Source organism: Piliocolobus tephrosceles, chromosome 7, assembly GCF_002776525.5.
Source record: "Piliocolobus tephrosceles isolate RC106 chromosome 7, ASM277652v3, whole genome shotgun sequence".
Taxonomy (NCBI): Eukaryota; Metazoa; Chordata; class Mammalia; order Primates; family Cercopithecidae; genus Piliocolobus; species Piliocolobus tephrosceles.
The window spans coordinates 111,250,153-111,256,663 of NC_045440.1; the positions used below are offsets into that span (position 1 = coordinate 111,250,153).

Genomic DNA, 6,511 nt, shown 5'->3' on the forward strand with positions numbered 1-6,511 from the left:
GAACTCGCTGCACATTAGTCCTGTCTCCTATCCACCGTCTGTTCCCAGGATCTGCATTTGTTGTTTACAAAGTGATATGTGGACTAAAAAATGGCAGTGAAGTTTGTGCTTCATTTAACCTTTCACAGTTAACATACTGTGGTTACTAAAATTTGAACTGTGTTGTTAAGGTAGTGGTATTATTTAATTAAACATGATCATTGAAATCCATGTATCTCAGCACTATGAAAAATGAAGACTGTGGGTACATTGGTTGTCCAGTTTGCTTTGGAGGACAGATGACCTAAGGTATAGATTGGTAGTGATCCTTAGGCACAGTTTGGACATACAGAGACTCAGAAGGAAGGATTTTTGCATATTAGTGAGAAAGAGATTTGGGGAAGGTTCATGTGGATAGCCCCTTCAGAATAGGCCCAGGGTAAAAGAATAATATGTGTGAATATATTATATATGTTCCCTCTGTAGAACAGTCTCTCAATAACAGGAACAGGATGATTCATCCCATGTATATTAAGTCATTCTTTTTTGTGTGTGTGCGGTTTGTTGAGATTTAGGATTTTATTATTTATTTTTAGAAAAAAGAGAAAATTTACAAGATGCAAAGGTCTCACACAATACATTATCACTAATGATTGCTCTCTTGAGTCTTCAACAAGGGATTGATTGAATCAGCAATAAAAAGAACATGGACAGTGTGAGTGGAGTGGAGAACCCCCGCCACGGAAACGCAGAATACACCACAGTGGACTTGATGACAAATGATGCTAGGCCAGCCTGTTTCAAAAGCAAGCTAAGATGTGGCAGAAACCAACAAAGCCTTTCTGTGGGGAGGCACAAGCGCATGCCTTCTACCACGTGCGCACTCACCCCCCGACCCACCGGCAGTGCCCACTGCCTCATTCCACCACAGCAACAACAGAAAATGACAAAATGGTCCTTTGGTGTTTTTTGCAGAGCTATGCAGGTTCCCACCTTCTTATTTCTGTCTACCTCCTCATGTTTCAGTTCCAAATTCTTAAAGTAGTGTAGGTGCTTAGCATCTTGAATTTTTCAGGATCCACTTCTGCCCAATGATAACACACTGAATTCTGCCTCCTGAGCTACGGTTCCCGTTCAGAGGACAGGTCACCCTCGGTCCCGCTGCTGGCACTGCGGTTTTCTTTTCAGGGAGTGTTTCTTTCCTTGCTTGATTCAGAAGGTCCCTTAGCTCTGGTCTTTTCTTTTCTCTGCTGCTGTTTTTCAGGCTTTGGCAGCTGCTTTGGGTCAGGGGTAGCAGTGCCGGGAGCTGGCGATTCCAGCTCTGTGGTCACAGGCCCATCATTCTGAATGTACACCTGCATGTAGGCCCCAAACGTGCCATCTTTGATAAGCCCTGGCCTGTATGTTTTACGCAGCTGCTCCAGGAACCTGTTGTAAAAGCCCTCTGCCTGCTCCGTGGGCATTGCTATGTGGAAATCAGGCTTGTTTCCCTTCAGGACACACTGGAGGGTAAACTGGCTGACACACAGAATCTCGTACTGTTTGTCCATCACACTCTTAGACCAGTGCTTCCCGCTCTCATCGTCAAACACATGCAGGTTTAGAATCTTTCAGACCATGTGCTCCAGTTCCTTCTGCGTATCCTCCAGGGAAATACTCAGCAACACACATATGCCCCTTCCAGTGGCACTAATCTGCTCTCCTCCAACTGTGACGCTGGCCCGGGTGACGCACTGCAACACGGTCTTCATGACGGCGGCTGGGGCGAGTGGGGCAGCACCGCGCTGCGTCCGGCCTCGCGACTCTGAGGGTGGCTCCGCCAAGTCATTCTTTTTCACAGTCTCCCTAATGCTCGATCAGTAGATTAATGAACAATGTGGTCACAGAAGCAGAAATGTGTTTTATGCAACATAGATTGCTCTCACCAAGGCTGGTCAGATTGTTCTTTCTTCTGGGTAGTCAATATTCTGTAGAAACCAGCACTGAATCCCTGGAGTGCCAGCCAGCTATCTGGTAGAATGCTGATTATATTGCAGTCCTACCTTCATGAAAGAAACCATGATTTGTCTTTATGAAATACATACTTAGGCATTTGGGTTTGCCTTACCTCACCACCCAAGACTTCTGCTGAAAATAACATGCCTAACTTCTCCTGTTTTCTGCATGACATACCTTGAGCAAGACACCCATCTTTTGCCAAAAGAAGTGGGCCAGTGGGCTGGTCTTCATGGAGCTCACTATTCTAACCATGTAGGTCATTGCTCACGTAAAACGAGATTTATCAAAGAATTAATTACGGTGCCAGCTGATGGTTAAGACCTTACAAGGTTGGGACGCAGCATAAACTCTGACGAGGGACTGATATGAGTTGCTACTTCTCCCACAGTTATTACACATGGGTCTGGAAACCAAGGGGTTTATATAGAAGTGACATCTTCCATTATTATACCTTATTACCTACTTGCAAAAATTCATTCCTGTTTCCAAAATTCTGCGTGTTGCTGGTTGGAGAATTTAGCACCCAAAGAATTGCTTTCACAATGGGACATAGCAACCGTTGCATTGAATTGGGAGCTGAGACCGATCCCTTGCCATTTGGGGCCTCTTATGCTACTTGACAAATAGAAAGAAAAGGATATCCCACTGCTGCCTGGGTGATTGATCCAGATCAAGGATCTGCAATTGTTTTTTATAAAAGGACAGATAGTGGAGTGTTTTGTGGCTTTGTGGGGCGTATGTTCTCTGTCACAATGGCTGCTGTTGCGATCTGAAAGCAACCACAGTTAATACTTAAATGAACAGGCATGGCCGTGTCTTTTCCAGATAGGATCAAGGAACAGAATCAGAAAATGAAAGGGTCTATTCCTCCTTCTGAGTCAGCTTCGTTTGATCATATGAGTGTAGGAGAAAACACCCATTCAAATTATCTGCATTTCTGCATGGGCCAATAAAACAAGAATTCCTATCCCCTCAGATGAATTGGGAAGAAATGTTCTAGCATTTCTTTATCCATTCTTCATTCATACTTCTCCCCAAAGCTTGAGAAATGTCTCAGCACTGTGTGTGTGAATTTCAGCTCCATCTGGCCTCTTTCTGTCTTTCAGAGAGTTTCATACCTGTGCATTCCTCCAAACACACGCTTTTCTGCTCTGGTCTCTTGTCTGTAGAAATTTAGAGTCTCAGAACTTGGAAGGGCAGGTAGTTGTGAAGGTGAGGAAGTCTGCAATTTTGCAGCTGCTTTTGTCTGCAACTTTGGGTAAACTCAGTTTCTCATTAATGTCACTAGTTTGTGTATACCCATTTCTGTTTTATTCCCTGATTTCTCTCTCTCAAACCTCTGCCACATGCCAGGCTAGCCAAGAACAAACTTAAGACTCCTCAAATGATAGTTATCTACAATACCTAAAGTGTCTTGCTATTCTGAACAATAATTATTTATATAATTTCTAAGTCTCAAGATCAGGAGCATCCCTTAGAGCAACAATGAGAGAAAATAAATCTCCCATGTAATAAGAAGGTCAGGTATTCTGGCAGGCCAGAAACCCAGTAACAATTGTTTTAGTTTTTATTCATTGTTCTAGCCAATAAGCCTGAGCACTTTAGATGCATTATTTCATTTAATTCTTATAACAACCTGACAAATTAAATATTACATTCTCACTTTAGATGAAAATTGAGAAATCAGGCATGTTAAGTAATTTAGTATTGTTCACAGAAACTAGCAAGCAGCAAAACCAGAATTTAAACACGGATGTCTTTGACTCCCAAAACCATGCTCTTAATCACTGTGCCATATTAGTATTAGCCAGAAGGGAAACTATAAATGTAAGCCATGACTTTTTTGTCCATCTCCTTTCCCAAGACAGGAAATACTTCAAAGTAGCAGAAACTATCCAAGAAGATAGTTTGTTTGTGGCCATTCCTACATGAGGATGGAAGATTTTGGTGATCAAATATCTTCTGCTTTATAGAAACATAAACCCAGGAATATATAAATCATTCCTTACCAGGGATGCAGTTCCTGGCTTTACACAGTATAGTGATCCATTCATGGCTAGCATAACCTATTAATGAACTGACAGGATAAAAGAACAATAGATGGGATTTTGGTATGAAGAAACCTGAGAAGGGAAAGCTTTCATCGTTCAACAGTTCAGTTTCACATCTTACATACTCTCTACAATGTCTGCTTAACTGGCCCCCTGAAAATCCATGATATGTACAGTGCAGCTGATATTCCACAATCTTTTTATACGTCTTTTTCTGGCTTAAGTACCTTCCTCCATGGACACTATACCAAACCTTCACTTTCCTCAATAATTTCACACCGAACAAATAACTTCACCTACTCTTACTGGGAAATGAGCCATGTGATGTATTTCTTTCTTTATCCTCTTCAAAATATCTCTGTCTGAATATCATATCATTGGAGAATTTGCTTTGTAAATCTAGAATATTTACCTTACAAAAAGACAAGAGGCATACACATTAGATAGTTACAATGATTTAAGTTACTTTTGTTTATACAGCTAAAAATGTATGTAACAGTTCAGCCATCTGGCTCACACATGGAAGAGAGTAGACTAACTGAATTGGCTGAGAAAACAGGAAGAACCATCTGGTCATCTAGCTTACAATGCCTGAGTGCCTACTCTGTGCCAGCAGCTGAAATCAAGGTCAAAGATAATAGTTTGTTCATATCAGGATCAGTACAAGAAAGGCTTTTCCCAATTGTTTGAATTATCAGACAGTGAATTAGGCTACCTTAAAAACATACAAATACTTCATTTGTTAACCAAATACTTAACGACCACGGCAGATATAAAGTTTTACTTTTTTCCAATTGCAGAAGAGATTGAAATAATTTAGTTACCTAGTGCTTCTATGGAATGACAATCCCACGTCCTTCTCCCAGTGTTTATTTTCTACTCAGCATTTCTTCCACATATTTTTAAAAAATGTATCTACTCATATAGATTCACCTTTTTGATGATGACTCATAAGCAAATGACTCCTAAGTATGACTGCAAGCCAGTCATACTTAGCATACCTATTGGTCATTTCCATTTGGATGTCCTGCTGCCTTCCCAAAATTATTTATTCAAACTTGTCCTTAACTTCAAACTAAGTATTATTCCTGAAACCTGCAGTTCTATCAGTAGCACTATTTTATTCTCTCAGTAATTTTGGCACAAAATCTTGTAGCCTCCATTGATGCACAATGTCTCTCAAGCATTTAGAATTGGTCAATCATCAAATCGGTTGCCTTGATATTTCTAATGCTCTCTTATAGAGAGCCCAGAAATAAGGCCACACCCCTACAACCGTCTGACCTTTGACAAAACTGTCAAAAATAAGCAGTAGGGAAAGGACTCCCTATTCAAAAATGGGATAACCGACTAACCATATGTAGAAGACTGAAACTGGACCTCTTCCTTACGCCATATACAAAAATCAACTCAAGATAGATAAAAGACTTAAATGTAAAACCCCAAACTAAAAAAACCCTGGAAAACAATCTAGGCAACATAATTCTGAACATAGGGGCTGGCAAGGATTTCATACAAAGACTCCAAAAGCAATGGAAACAAAAGCAAAAATTGACAAATGGGATCTAATTAAACTTAAGAGCTTCTGCACAGCAAAAGAAACTATCAACAGTTAACAGAGAACTTACAGAATGGCAGAAAGTATTTGCAAACTATGCACCTGACAAAGGTCAAATATCCAGCCTCTATAAGGAACTTAAACAAATTTGTAAGGAAAAAACAACCCCATTAAAAAATGGGCAAAGAACATGACTAGATGCTTTTCAAGAAAAGATATACAATGCAGCCAACAAGCAAATGAATAAAAGCTCAATATCACTGATCATTAGAGAAATGCAAGTCAAAACCATAGTAAGATACCATCTCACACCAGTCAGAATGGCTATTAGTAAAAAGTCAGATAATAACAGATGCTGGCAAGGTTTCAGGGGAAAAGAAACGCTTATACACTGTTGGTGGGAGTGTAACTAAATTCAACCATTGTGAAAAACAATGTGACAATTTCTCAAAGAACTAAAAACAGAAGTACCATTTGGCCCAGCAATCCCATTAGTGGATATATACTCAGAGGAATATACATTGTTTTGTCATAAAGACACATGAACATGTATGTTCATTGCAGTGCTATTCACAAGAGCAAAGACATGGAATCAACCTAAATGTTCATCAGTGGTAGACTGAATAAGGAAAAAGTGGCACATATACCATGGAATACAATACAGCCATAAAAAGGAATGAGATCATCTCCCTTGTGGGAACATGGGTGGAGCTAGAGGCCATCATCCTTAGCAACTAACACAGGAACAGAAAACCAAATACCATACGATCTCGCTTATAAGTGGGAGCTTAATGATAAGAACACATGGATACAGAAAGGTAAACAACAGACCCTGGAGTCTACTTGAGGGTGGAGGGTGGGAGGAGGCAGAGGATCAGAAAAATAACTGTTGGGTACTAGGGTTAGTATCTGGTTGATGAAATAA

At 40.4% G+C, this 6,511-nt stretch overlaps 1 pseudogene; it reads right to left on the reverse strand.

Annotated features, from left to right (window-relative positions):
• Positions 1-1,100: 1,100 nt before the first annotated feature.
• On the reverse strand, positions 1,101-1,730 carry LOC111550046 (annotated as a pseudogene).
• Between the last annotated feature and the right edge of the window lie 4,781 nt (positions 1,731-6,511).